Source organism: Lissotriton vulgaris, chromosome 10 (genome assembly GCF_964263255.1).
Source record: "Lissotriton vulgaris chromosome 10, aLisVul1.2, whole genome shotgun sequence".
NCBI lineage: Eukaryota > Metazoa > Chordata > Amphibia > Caudata > Salamandridae > Lissotriton > Lissotriton vulgaris.
This window is the reverse complement of record NC_141698.1, coordinates 122288354-122303551: the sequence shown is the minus strand read 5'-3', so window position 1 is coordinate 122303551 and position 15198 is coordinate 122288354. Positions and strand designations below refer to the sequence as shown.

Sequence of the window (15198 nt, the reverse complement as noted above, 5' to 3'; positions counted from 1 at the left end):
CCAGTGGTGGAGCCTGTCTCTGGCCTGGGTGGCTTCTATCCCAGTCCTGGAATGGCTCATGCAGCGAGGGTGAAGTTCTTGATGGGCATCTTGTAAAAAAGGCTCAGCTCAAAATTAATATGTTACGGTGGGCGAGTGAGTAAGTGAAGGGATGGGTGAATGGCTGGGTGAATTAGTGAAAGGGTGAATGGATGAATGAAAGATTGAATAGATGGATAATGAGAGAGGATGGATGGATTGATGAGTGAGTGGAAGGATTGAAGAGAGGAAAGGGAAATAGCTGGATGTATAGGTGGAAGTGTAGCTGGATGGGTAAAAGGGTGGATGGGTGAGTGAAAGCATGGATGAGTGAAAAGGTGGATGATGAGTGAGTGAGTGGGTGGATGGATGAGTGACATGATGGATGGGTTGATGAATTGATAAATGCAAGGGTGAAGGGATGGACGAATGAGTGAAAGGGTGGATGCAAGGATGGATGAGTGAGTGAAAGGGAGGGTAGATGGACAAAAGGAAACATAGATGAGTGAAGGAGTGAAAGGATAAATGGATGAGAGAAAGGATGGATGAGTGATAGGGTCAATGGATGGATTCATGAGTGGATTAGTAGATGGATGAGTGGGTGGATGGATGGAAGGAAGGATGGCTAAGTGAAAGGGTTGATGGAGAGAGAAAGGATGGATGACTAAAATGGTGAATGGGTGAAGGGTGAGTGGATGGATGAGTAAGTGAAAGGATGGCTGGATGGGTGAAAGGGTAAATGGCTGGATGGATGAGTGAATGGATGGATGGGTGAAAGAGTGGATGGATGAGTGTACAGATGGATAGGGTGAAATCGTGGATGGATGGATAATGGATGGATGAGTGAAAGGGTGGATGGAGGGATGGATGAGTGAAATGATAGATGGAAGGATGCATGGTGGATAGATTTGCAAATTGTTGAATATGTTTGGATACGGCTGGGCTTACTTATATACTATTGCGCGACCTCTGATGTGTCTGTAAAACGTTTCCAATTGTCCTGAAGTTTTGTCCTGAATTTTGACCTCCTGTCCTGAATTTGTGTCCTGAATTTCGACCCTTTGTCCTGAATTTTTACACTCACTGTCCTGAATTTGCGCCAATGCCAGTTGGTCACCCTAATGCTGACAGGCGCGGGTAACCTTTCCTGCGCCGGTGCTCCGAGGCTCCCTGCTGTTGCAGTGGGTGGTATCCATCCACGGACGGGGGAAGGAGGGGAGACAAGGCGCGAGGGGGGTGGGGGGGTGGAGGGGAGAGGAGAGCGTGTGGGCTGGCTCTGTGTACCTCAGACGCAGAAGGGTCTGCGGTGCCGTTGACTGGTCGCCTCTGAGAGAGGACACGGGCTGCATGGAGCGCGGCATGACATGGGAGACGCAGGGATGGTCCAGGGTGCCAGGGTGAGGAGGATGAGGAAGCCGCGGAGGGATCTCTGGCCCTGAACTCCTTACCCCGCCGGAGGAGCTGCTGCCAGCAGCCAAGAGGTAAGAGGGGGGAGAAACCTGTTGGCAGCGAAGAGGGAGGCAAAGAGGGGGCGGTGGAGGGGGTGGGCATCTTTGTCTCTTTCATAGAGCGATGCGGAGTCAGAAAAATGGAGAGATGTACGAAAATAAAAAACGGGAAATGAGAAAAATCAACGAGAAGTATGAAACGGGCTTAAACGGGATAAAGGAACGAAATTGCATCTTTGGGTTGAAAAATTGCTATGTTTGCAGCAGTTTTCACACGCAAAGCACGCCAATTAACAGAAACAAACTGATATTGGATATTCAAGGAAAACAATTAGAAAGGACGTGTTTATTCATAATTGTGGGAAAAAGACTTGTGAAATTGTAAACTCGTTGCACTTTGACTTGACAGCCTCTGGAAGAGGGGGGGGGGGGGAGCGTGTTTTGATGGTGCCAAGCTTTGCCTTTTCATAACCCAGAAGGAAGCGGACGTGGGTTTCCATTTAGATCCGTATTCTTTCTTAATTATTGTGCACATCTAATTAGAGAATTCGTCTTGGTTTTATGTTGTGTCTCTGGCGCCACCTCCTGGCAGAATCGGTACATAGCACTGGCGTACTGTTCGACATTAGTTGTTGGGAATTATCGTATTTAGGACTGGTGGGACAATATCAAAATGTGTGACAAAGACACTGTGCACAGAAATGTAATGGAGCCCAGTATGATCTGGTATTTGTCACTGATTAATGTCTCCTGGTAGCTTTCAGGGGTCGATGTTTTCAGTGTTTGATGGTATTTTTGGTGATGTTGGTACATACATCCTTGAGTCTGATAAGTAGCTCCCTTGTTTACGTTTGGTGGACATAATTGGATCAAATGCAAATATATCAGTTATTGATCTTGAGAAGCAAATTCAATCTGAGACAGCTGCAATGTGCAGCTGTTGGGTATCAGTAGAGGTAAAATGTGGTTCTAAGATGTGACATAAAGTGTAAAAGGTCTGCGTCGGTATGTCCTGACATTAAGGGCCTGATTACTAGCAGCTTGGTTAATTTCGACCCATGCGTAAACACACTTACGAGTTTGAAGGTATTAACACATTGGATAATTATCAGAATCGTTAAATACCTCAACCTTTGTTAAATTTCGGCAGGCCTTACCTGCAAAAGCATACGTATTTGCGGTAAAGACCAAAATCTGCATTTTATTCCCCACAGAGTCACAATAGATGTTATTTATTGTACCCGGTGAATAACGCACCCCATAGTTTCATTTTTTATCTGGTGTGATAAAACAGCACCTAAATGCGTAAAGAGGCTCGTAGTTAACAGCACATCGAGGTGCAAATGAATCCTTGATCAGCATGGGGGAGCAGCTCTTAGATGTAAAAATCACATTTAGCTGCAAAATAATGTTTTTGCTGCAAAATCAAATTTAGGTGCGAGACCAGTTTTAAATAGTCAACCTTGGCGCAAAATAAACGGCTTTGCGAGGAAGCATTTAGGAGAAAAATCACATGTAGGTGCAAAATCACCCTTAGTGCAACATCAAAAGGAGTGCAGAAACTTTTACAGGAGTCTTAATGACATTTGGGGCGAAATCATAGCTAAATGCATCATGATTGTGGAAGCAAGAGTTGCCATGACTCCACGATTAAGCCAAATGGATCTGTATGGTATGAGTCAACAGGTCTTTCCATGTGTAGAAGTAGCAATCAAAGAACCAGAGCATATGGGGTTAAGTCCGAGTAATGAGATTAAATCTAATTTAATAGACCCAATGAATATAGGCCCAATTGCTTTCAAATGTAAAGTCATTGCAAAATAGAGACTATGAGACAGTAATCTGTGATTTCGGAACAAGGTAGAGCCATGGTATGCCGGCGAATTTCCCAGGCTAAGCACTGAACACCACAAGATGATTTCTGTTGAAGAAACAGACCATTAGATGTATAGAAAATAAAATGTTGGCCATCAGCTGTTATGCAGCAAATATGTTATGTTATGTTATGTTACTGTGGGTTTTGTAGAGCGCTCAGCTGCTCCGAAGAGCGTCCCGGCGCTATAGATCATCACACCAATACCAGCAACTAACAAGGCAGCCAAAGCGGCACCAAAAATCCACAAGAACAACTTACAGGGCAAAGAGATAAGTCTTAAGTCCCTTTCTAAAAACAGATAGATTGGAGCATGTTCGCAACTTCAGGGGCAGCGTGTTCCAAAGATGGGGGGCGAGATAACTAAAGGAGCGACCTCCACAACGAACACGTTTCACTGCCGGCACGATGGCATTGGCCTGGGCTGCAGACCTCAAGGGTCTAGATGGAAGATATATATGTTGCAGTGGCGTAGCTAGACCTTTTGCCGCCCATAGCGGTCCCTGCTTTTGGGGGCCGTGGATAAGCGCAAGGGGGTGCTGGTGATTCCTGCATTGACCGCCCGCGATGGCCGGGCCGGACTGGCAGTAGCAGGCACCAGGCGTTTCCCCGGGGGGCCGCTAGAGTGAGGGTCGGTTTTAAGCCCCTGGGGGCCCTTTTTGTTCCCAGGGTCCAGCAATATCGGCCCGGTAACAAAATCGGCTGAAACCGGCCCTACCAAACAGCTCGGCCGTGCCACCCTTCTCCTCGGGGGGGGGGGGGGGAGAGCGACCAGTTTGCCATGCCAGTTTGGATTCTCAGTCCGGCCCTGGCGACGGCCACAAGTAATGGCGTTGGGAGGAGGCCGCCGCCCCCTAAACTCATACCACCTGGGGCGGGCCGCCCCCTCCCTTACTACGCCACTATATTGCGCGTGCAGCTCTAACTGACTTGTTATAATGAGGTCAACTAAAGTGAAACACACCAAGAGATGGCTTTATGAACATGATGAAAATAACAATAGATGCTATGTAATAATATTACCAATCAAGGGTTATCATTCTGAAGAAATTGCAACTTTGCATGGAACTTTGACAAACCAGTGTCAGAAATTTCTTCTATGAACATTTGAAAAGGCACTAGAAACGAAAGCATTTGCAAGAAATTGCTTGACGGAGAAGAATAAATCTATTTTACTCGCAAGACTGCCGCAGCTGTTGGCATTATACAGTGCATTTGGAATTGTATATGAAAGAAATATTTTCAGCCTTGCAGCATCACGCCAGGAGAATATGTTATGATGTGAGCATCAATAGAGGAAACTGCCTAAAATAATAGTCTGATCTATTTACACCTATATCTATCTCTATCTCTATCTCTATATCCATCTATCTGTCTATAACAGTTAAAACAGACTTGCATACACATCGAATGTCATAGTCTTTTTTTCCACATCGATCCATACTATTAACAAGCATATGATACGTGATATTAGTCAAAGATAGGGGGCCTACCGCATGTATATAAAACAAATCTTTTAAAGAGAATTGTACACAATATTAATAAATACATTCAGGTTAAACATCCAAATTAACGATGGTGCCCTGTGTTTGTGATTATCTCAGCCCATTATTGGATGTCATAAGTAGCAAGATGACTATGATCTTTTGTCTTCGTGCTCTGTAACAAAACTGCATATATGGTAGATGCTAGTTATTTATTTTCATTGGTGGCATTATGGCAATCACATAATTTATATATATATATATATTACCAACTGGCGATAGCCAGTAGGTAAATATAGTTAGGATTGGCTACCATAGGAAATTCCGAACATTCTATTGGGAATAACTTTGGCGCCGATTGAGGGGTCTGCCTGTAATTTTCCTTAAAATGGTCTCGCTGCGCTCCGCTCCTTCCCTGAAAGTTTCAGGGGGATTCGTGAAGTGGGGGCTGAGAAAAAAGGGGGGTCCCAAAACGTGTTTTCCCCATGTTAATTTCCATAGTACGGTCTGACAAGTCTACAGCCCGAACCGCTGTTTGGAATTACGCCAAACTTGGCAAAATTGTAGGGACTGGTACGCAGATGTGCCTTTGCTATGTTTGATGAAATTTGCTCCAGTGGTTTTTATGAAAATTAGGTTTAAAAACACATATATATCTATATGAGCTTACGGGTCCGCGCACCATACGCGTACCGTACGCGTACTTGCGCGTACCCTTACGTACGCGAGCGTGATCCTGATTGGCTGGCAGTCGACTGTCAACATTCCAAACTGTCCAAACCTGGAAGAGTTGGCCACCATCTTGTTTCTCAGGAGAACTGAGGCACAAGAGAGCCCAAAACAAGAGTGGAAAACACAAAAAGGGGGCAGGGTAGAGACCCCCCAACCCCCTAGCCCTTCTCAGGGGGTCCCAGTGTTGCATTCATATTTGACACATACACACATACACAGATGAAGATGGCCCCATCTCCTGATATTGCTGGACCTCTCAGCTGCCTCCGATGGAGGCAACCATTCCACCCTCATACGCACCCTCAAGTTTTGGATGGGATTCACCAGCAATATCCCCCACTGGTTCTTCTCCCACCTTTCAAACCAACACAAATGTGTTCACATGGTAACCCCCTGAACTGCTCTTCAAGACCTTGCACTCTTGCATCTGGATGGTGGAAATGCCCTTCATCATGTCCTTCCAGACTCCACACTGGCACCCCTTTGGGGTATTCTACACACCTCGGCACATTTTATCCAGGGCCTGAAGAAATGTGATCACAATACACACCTCCTGATAGAACTCCATTGGCTCCCCATGTCGGCCCACACCATCTTCAAAACCGGCTGCTTATTTACAAAGCCATCACAACCAACACCCCCACTTATCTTGCAGACAAGTTCACCATCTCTTGTGATTCTCGGCCCACAATCTGCCAGGACACCATCAGATTGCAGCTGGGTAAAAAAAAGAAAAAAAAGATAAAAGGACTTTTCCATCCATGCATCCAGGATCTGGAACAACATCCCGGTATCCATCAGGTCCACCACAACGCTGCCGCAATGCAGGAAAGTGCTGAAAACTTCCCTTTTAAAGACTATTTAATCACAATGCATTACCACAATTCAGCTTCCTGTCCTATTACTTGCTGACTTTAAGCTTGCATGTGTGTGTGTGTGTGTTTGTGTGTGTGTGTATATTACACAGTGGTGATCACCACTGGGTAGTTATAAGCAGGTTAGAGTTTCCGAAGGAAATGCATATTTTGTTTCATTAATTATTTTATAGCCATTTGACAAATCTTCTGGACACTTTCCAAAAAAGGTTCACTCATCTTCGCTCATTTCTGAATAGTTGTGTGTGTTCCTTTAAGCTGGGGCCAAGAAAATGGGATGGGGGCATGTTTCTCTTTATTTGGTATACATCCATTCAGATGTTGGTGTAAATCCATTGAGCTGTTTTTTAGAAATTCATGTTTAATGTGTGTTCTATGTAGTCATGAAGGGGTTAAAACGATAGTGATATCTGAGCTGTCAGTATCCAGAAATGCCCTGAGTGGCCATTTCACAGGGGACTAGTCAAATCTGATTGGCTGGCCACATCCTAAACAATATGCTGGTGCAGCCATTACTGAACTCGGGGACATGGTACATATGTCCTCAATACGAATACAAAAATTATAAGGGGGCAAGGTGAGCACATCCTAAACCCATGGGGTTTATGGGTGCAGGAGTCAAAGAGACCCTCTATTGACTGCTGGCCACAACATGGACAGCTTAGTGTGGCAGAAATTACAAGACTGGGGACATGGTCCCCACTAAAATGCACTGTAGGGCATTCCAGGTTTTGAGGGTCACAAAAAGAGCACGTATAAAATGTGATAACAGATTTTAGTCACAGTGTAAATCATTTGTTGGTAGAGCGGGCAAGATGGCGGCAGATGATTGCTCCCTGACCCGCTAGCCTAATGCTTTGGCTAACTTGCCTGTAATCCTTTACAACCAGCTACTGGATCCACCAGGCTCACCCGCGGCTCCACCGGCTTTCCCGCGGCTCTTTCGCGGCTCTACCGTGGCTCCAGCGGCATCCCCGCGGCTCCTCGCGGCTGCAACAACTCTCCTGCGGATTTCTCCGTGGCTCTCCTAGGCGTGCTGCATCCTTGGAGTGGGGGCTGGTGCGGAGTGGAGCGACCTTTACCGGATTTTCGCCGGACTGAATTCTCTAATTTGCTATCTGGTGGCTGCAGTTTTCTTTTTCCCGGCGGCTCTGTGGCTCCACAGTGGTTGAGGCTTCAAGAAAGTTTTGTGGCTTTGCTAGATGGATGGTTCCAGTGTGGATTGCCCGGCCTGCCAGGACACAGTTGGCAGAAATCCGCCTACGAACGTTGCAGAGCGTAGTTGTGTGGAGGCAGTGTGGTAGAGCCCTTTCCCCGAGTTTCTTTAGACGGCAACAGACGGCCCCCCGTGTGCTTAAGGATGGGGTTAAGGATGCCGCAAAGGAAGGGGCTAAAGAAGGGGCTAAAGAAGGGACCAAGGATGTGGCCCCCAGCACCAAGGAAGGCAGCAAAGCGGATGCTGGAAAACCTGGCATGGATCAAACTCCAGATACTGGAACCAAGAGGAAAACTCTGATGGTCCCTGACATGTTTGCAGGGAAACCGGTAAGCCGCAAACCCCTACCACAGCCCAAGGGAACTACTGAACGCACGCCTATTCTATTAAGGAGTAAGAAAACAACTACAAATGCGCCTGTCTCTATGTCTAGGGAGGCTGGGGGTGTAGAAGCCACAAGTGTGATGGAGACTCCTGGCTCCGGATCTGATCTTGTGCAAATACCGAGCATTTCGTCAAACCCCGCCAGCGCTATTTCTTTATGTGACAGTTCTCAATCTTTGTCGTCAGGGCCCCCTGCTACGGCATCAATAGGGGTAACTGGTATACCAAGGATAGAGAACCACAGTCCCGCGGTGTCTACTCTCTCTACTCAAGCTCTAAGTCCGACAGGGGAAAATGCTGGCCTTGACTCAAGATGCCTAGAACTAGAGCTGAATTCTCTCTCAGAGGCGCAGGAAGGAGGGGGCACAATACCCGGTACCCCGGACGGTGATAATTTTTCTCCATGGCAGAGGAATCCGATTCTGCTGCAGGAAGTGAGCTGGAAATAGAGTCATCGGAGGAGGAAGGGTCAGCAGAGGCCAGTGATATGGACAGTACACCCAACACTGCGGAAACACTCAGACAGGCTGGCATCCATGCTAGGCGGGGGAGTGGGCGACAAAAAGCCACCCGTGCCCAATCTGATTCAGATCAACACTTACAGTGGGACTATTCCAATATTAATCTCGGCCATGAAAGGGAAGAAGACGGACGTGGGTTTCAAGAGAACCCCCAGGCATCTGGGTCTAAGGATGGGCAGGGACCGTCAATGGCTCTTATATATGCAACGCTCAGAACAATGAAACTGGAGGCCCGCCAAGAACATAAAAGGGCCCAAATTGCGACAAAGAAAATTCAGGGGGCAATTAGAAAGACTACAAAAGCCTGTACTGAAGTCATGGCCCGTACAACGGTGCTGGAGGAACGGGTGGTGAGCCTTGAAGCTGGCTTTGAGAGCTCCGAGCAGAAGACCTCAGCCAACGATGCCAGAATGATGGACGTTTTTTGGAAGCTTGAGGAGTCAGAGAATAGACAGCGGCAAAACAATTTGCGCCTGCTGGGTATTGAAGAGAATGCAGTGGGGGGGGAGCCATACGCAGTTTTGTCATCAAGCTTTTCAAGTCTGCTTTTCCAGAGTTATCATCCTGGAACTGGGAAGCTGAGATTCAGCGAGTACATCGGTTCCCCCTAATGCTCAAGAAAAATGCTGGGCAAGAGCAGAGGCCGCGAGCCATCCTTTTTTTTGGGGAACTTTCTTTTGCGACAGGCAGTTTTTGGAAAAGCCAGACCAGATGTGAAGAAATCTGCTGAAGGACAAACATTCTTTGTGAGGCCGGACTTCTGCCATACCACGGTGGAGAGACAGTGGCATCTGAGGCAGATGATTCCATCATTCCAGAAACTTGGCTCTGAGATCTATCTGATGAATCCTGCTCGCTTGAAAGTGATCTTTCAGGGCCGGACAAGGGTGTTTACGTCTGAGATCCAAACGGGGGATTATTTGAAAGAGCTTTCGGGTGAAAAGGACTGGGGTTTTGGTAGGGTTAAGTGTCCTTGTTTCTATTTGTTCTTGTTGAAACTATCTATTTGTTTCTTGTCTATTCATCTTCTTTATTTGGTCTTTTTTTACTCTACTGGGTATTCTCGATGTATCTTTTCGGATGGAGACTTCAGTGTTAATGAAGTGGGAATCTAGGGTTGGATTTTTTCTTGATGTAGGCTTAGCCATGGCATTTGCCTCATCTTTTTTTTTCTTTTCTCTTTTTTTTGGGGGGGTCAGGGAGCAACGGGGGTGCACTGCGTGGGAGGCTTCACAAGGGTCTGGTGACCTTTTTTGCCGATGTGATGGGGGGTGGGGACTGGGGTGGGGGGGGCGGATCCGCTTTAAGGGGGGTAAGGCAATGGGCATGGGAAAAGTAGTTATCAGAACTTATGTGCTTTTTTTTGTTGCGTTTATTGCTGTACAGAATATACAAGCAATGGGGGGTCTCTGGATAGCCACGATTAACATATGTGGTTTGAATGACCCAGTTAAGCGGGGTAGGGTCAAAGAGGACATTCGAATTCTTAGGACCGATATAATTTGTCTCCAAGAGAATCATATCAAAGCTAGTAAAAGTCAAATTTTGAAACTTGATGGGTTTCAGATGGTGATATTTACAAAACAGGAAACCAAGATTAGGGGGGTTGCTATATTTGCCCGCAGGGGTCTGGGGAAATTTCCACTGTCGATTTCAGACAAATATGGTAGATGGGCCATTACTCAATGTGTCATAGATAATAACGCCTTTACCCTTTGCTCTGTTTATGGACCGGTATTGGATGCTACTGAGGTATACGACTGGCTGAATACAGAATTGGTGGGCTGGCCGCTCCTACTGAATATTTGTGGCGATTTTAATATTAATCTGGGCTGGGCTGTACAGAATCTATCCAAAGCAGGTTATCAGGGGCGTAAACCGAAGGTTTTTAGGTCTTTATGTCAAATGAGAGAGATCCATGAGCTAGTAGATGTGTGGGTCACAATGAGAAGTGGTGAAGATGGGTTTACTTATTATTCCGCCCCACACCAATCACATTCCAGGTTAGACAATTTTTTTATTTCTCACAATTTGGTGGCGGGCTGCAACATTCAGAAATATCCCAAGGTTATGTCTGATCATAATCCGTTGGTTCTGGAACTCTGACTTAAGTGGGTGAAGAACAGGTCCAGCTGGACTTTTAATCGGACTCTATTGAGTGATAACCAATATGTGGAACACATAGGAATGTGGATCACTAGGTTCTTTGCGGAAAATCAGGGGAGCACTTGTCCTCAATTTATGTGGGATGCACTAAAAGCTGGGGTGAGAGGGGAGACGACACAGTTCAGATGGCATGTTCAAAAACAAGAAAAGGATAAGATTAAGAATATATATGCGGAATTGAGTCGAGCCGAATTAAACCTGGGTCAGGTGATTCTGGATAAAGGGAATATTGAGGCGGTGCAAACTCAGATTGCAACGTTGAGAGCTGCCATAACCGAGATCTCAGCTAGTAAGGCCGCTCCCAGGTATGTTGCCTAGCGCACGCACATGAACTAAAGCAATGAGAGAATAGCAATGAGAGAATAGCTTTACGCATTAGGGAAAAGGATGATCAAGCTCAAATCATGGAAATGAATGATCCAGATATTGGTTTTGTAAGAGACTCTGATGCTATTCTTTTAACTTTTGAAAAATTCTACCAGAGATTATACTCAGAGGAAAGGACTCACACTTTAACTTTGCAGGACAAGATAGCGGGATTTCTTGATCAAGTGTCAATTGAACCTTTGTCCCCACAGATCTGGGTATGCTGGAAGCACCAATCACTGTAGCTGAGGTTGGCAAGGCCCTAGAATCAATTCCATCTGGTGAAGCTGTTGGGCTTGTTTTTTTGCCAGGAGAATTTTTTGAAAAATTCACTTTGCAGCTCGCCCCAATCTTGTTGGAACTTTTTAGTCTGATTCAGGCGGGGGAATCTCCACTTGATTCATGGAGATTTGCCAAAATTGTAGTTTTTTGAAGAAAGGCAAGCCAGCTACTGATTTTGGTGCTTACCGGCCAATTACTCTGATTAACAACGACGTTAAAATTTACTCTAAGATATTTGCGAACAGACTGGCCTCTGTCATCAAAAAAGTAGTATCATATAATCAACATGGTTTCGTTCCAGGTCGAGACCATATCCGTAGAGTCATAACTTTATTTGATTACACCAAGGTGACAGGAGACCCTATGGCGTTAATTCTACTCGACGCTGAAAAAGCTTTTGATAGGCTCTCCTGGCCTTTTTTATGGGCGGTTATGAAGTACTACGGAATAGGGGAAGGTTATATTCCGGCTATCAAAGGCATGTATTTTGATCCTGAAGCCAAGATAGCATTAGAGGGAGTCTATTCTGGAGAGATTAGTATAGAGCAAGGCTGCCCCTGCTCTCCTTTGCTATTTGCAATCTATATTGACCCCCTAATCAGACTAATACAAGAGAGCCAGGCAATTCAACCTGTATGTGCTCCAGGAGGGGAAGTAAAAATCTTAGAATATGCTGATGATCTAGCAATAGTTAATCATGCCCCACAGGAGACCGTAGCTGCGCTAGGGACTATCACATCTCGATTTCTTGAAATTTCTGGCTACCATATGAATGAAAGTAAAACGTAAATAGTGATAAATGAGAAGGTAGATATGGTTGATCCACGGATTGTACCTAGCGCAAGATATCTCGGGTCGAGATTAGTGTCGACCCAGCTAGAATTGTGGATTTGAATCTTGTGCCACTCTTAAGAAAAATGACACAAAGAGAATGAGTAATCTACATCTGACACTTATGGGGCGAGGTAATGTCATCAAAATGATCTTTTTGCCAAAAATTCTTTATTATTTTAGGGCTATCCCTCTCGAATTTAGTAAAGTTTGGTTTCGGAAATTTGATCAAGTCATTTCTTGGTTTTTATGGGCGGGGCAGCACCCAAGACGGGCCTTACGATATATGACTTTGCCGAGAGACCGGGGGGGATGGTCCGTTACTAATTTTCAGATCTATTATTGGGCCACCACTCTGAAGTAATAAATGGTGCTAATTCAGATGACTTTGGATGCTCGATTTTTCACCTTCTTTGTGGGGTAGAGGCCAAGGGTCTGTTATTGCGACAGATTGATTTTGCGTATTTTAAGAGGGTCAAGTTTAAGGTGTTGTTCAGTGTACATAAAGTCTGGACAGCAGTGAGGAAAACGATTGGAATCTCCCGGGTGCATAGGTATTCCCCTTTTGGCAGCAATGCCATTCTTTGCTCAGATATTTTTAACGACCGCAACTTTTCCAGGTGAAGGGAGAAAGGGATTTATTGTATTGGGGATCTTTTGTCCAGGGATTGTATACTTTCTTTTGATGCTCTTAAAGAACGGTTTGGGTTGGGGAACACGGACTTCTTTAAATTTTTACAAGTTAAGGACTTCATAGATAAGACATGTCATAACGGGGACAAATCCCCTTGTAGAAATGTTTAGAAAAAATATGGTTCCACAAACAGCGGCTATCTACCAAGTCATTACTGAAAGAATGGGGGATGACTTAGCTAAACATTTGGAACGATGGCAAGCGCAGGTACAGGCTGGGCAGGGGGACTGTGAGGATTCTCTGTACTATAGCCAAACAACATGTATATCTGCCAATTTACAAATACAGTGTTTAAAAAATTGGTCCAATCTATATGTCACCCCTGCTAGAATTCATAGGTGGGGGGGTACTACCGGTATTAGCTGTCCGCGTTGTGGAGAAGTGGCCGCGGATAGCACCCATATGTTCGCGACCTGCACAAAGCTTTCCCAATTACTATCTAAAATCGAACTTAGGCTGAGGGCAATCTTGGGTCTTTCTGTGATACTTATCCCGTTGACTGTCATGTTGGGTATTTCCGATCAAGCGATGGATGAAAATCACAAGAAATTTGTTTTTTTAGCTATGGTTGTTTATCGTTTATGCATAGCCACAGTTTGGCTAGATGTCACCCCCCGACTGAATCTGTTTGGCTTAATAAACTCATGTCTGTATATAACTGGGAAATGGCGGTAGTGAAGAGGAGAGGAAGACGGGCTAGAGAGAAAGGAGAGAAGCTCTGGTTGCCTATGTCTAATTGGCTCAATCGCAAGGCAAAGACACATTTACATTTTCTTTTTTTTCCATGTGCCCATCTATTGTATTGTTGTTATGTTAATTCTGCTTATATAGCGCATGGCTACCCCAGCAATGGGGCGTCCCAGCGCTGCGGACATACCTGGAAGCAGAGCAACACAACAGAGAGAGTGGAGCTAGATGAAAGAGAATGGAGCTAGATGGGAGAGAACAGCCACGTTTTAATCTGTTTGCGGAACAGCAAGTGGTTGGAAGTGGCCCGAGCCCCAAGGGGGATCGAATTCCAAAGCTTCGGTGCCAGATGCCTAAAGGAGCGACCACCCGCTCGGCACCTACGGATCTTAGTCGTGCGTGCCAGTGACAGGTCGGCTGAACGAAGGGCGCGCGAGGGGACATAGAAGGAGCAGAGTCCCAGCAAGGTTTGAGGGGCGGTATTATACAGGATTTTATGCATTAGGCAGAGGCATTTGAACTGGATACGTTGTTTAACGGGAAGCCAATGTAACCGATGGAGAATAGGGGAGGTGTGGCATCTTTTTGGCAGAGCAAATAGGGTGCGCGCCGCGGCATTCTGAGCTCTCTGAAGTCTGTTTATCACCGTCAAGTTAGAACCTAGCATCAGGACATTGCAGTAGTCTAGATGGGATAAGACTAAGGCCTGAATTATAGTCTGGCGGATGCAAGGCTCAAAGAATCCAAGGATAGGTTTAAGAGAACGCAGGCGACCATAGCAGGTGCCTGCCACTCTCTTAGCATGAGTTTCCATGGAGAGTGAGTTGTCCAACATCACACCCAGGTTTTTTACAGCCTCTTTGGGGACAGGAGATGGTCCCAGAGTAGAAGGCCACCAATGTGCATCCCATTTCTCGGTATCTTTACCTACAATGAGTATCTCCGTCTTGGAGGAATTTAGCTGGAGATAGTTCTGTGACAGCCAGTTCGATATAGCCAGGATATCTTCCTGGAACTTAATTTGGTCAGCCCCACTGTTCTTAGAGAAGGAGAAGATGAGTTGTGTATCGTCCGCGTATGATGTTAGTTTGATGTTACGATCCCTGGCCAGCCTGGCCAGGGGGCGGACGTACACATTGAACAATGTGGGGCTGAGCGCAGAGCCCTGCGGGACTCCACAGTCCAGGGGATGTATGCTGGATGAGTACGGCGGGGCGTGCACTTGGAATGAGCGGTCAGATAAGAACGACGTGAACCATCCCAAGGCACTCTCCCTGACTCCGATCTCCCACAGTCTCGCAAGCAGGATCCTGTGGGAGACCGTGTCGAAGGCCGCGCTCAAATCCAGCAGAACCAGGGCAGATGTCTCACCCTGGTCCAGCCCCTCCCTCAGATGTTCCGTGACGGCCAGCAGAGCAGATTCCGTGCTATGTTTAGCACGGAAGCCGTGCTGAGATTCGTCCAATATTCTATTCGACTCCAAATAGGTGGTTAGAATGGAATTAACATGGGCCTCCATCACCTTGGCGAGATAGGGGAGCAAGGAGATGGGTCTAAAGCTGTCAGGTCTAGTGGGATCCAATGATGGCTTTTTTAGAAGGGGGACAACTTTAGCATGTTT

At 46.1% G+C, this 15198-nt stretch overlaps 1 protein-coding gene across 5 annotated transcripts in view; it reads left to right on the top strand.

Moving 5' to 3' along the window:
- The window catches only part of SLC29A4 (solute carrier family 29 member 4), a 218918-nt gene that overhangs the window by 13993 nt on the left and 189727 nt on the right, over positions 1-15198 (top strand). For 2 of the 5 annotated variants that reach the window (XM_086940686.1, XM_086940684.1), the window contains exon 1: positions 1278-1499. The exons of 1 other annotated variant lie outside the window; for it this stretch is intronic. The gene's annotated coding sequence lies outside the window, so the exon portion shown is untranslated. Of the gene's footprint in view, positions 1-1277; positions 1500-15198 lie in introns of those variants that run through there. 2 more of the 5 variants (XM_086940687.1, XM_086940688.1) reach the window with 1 other exon arrangement.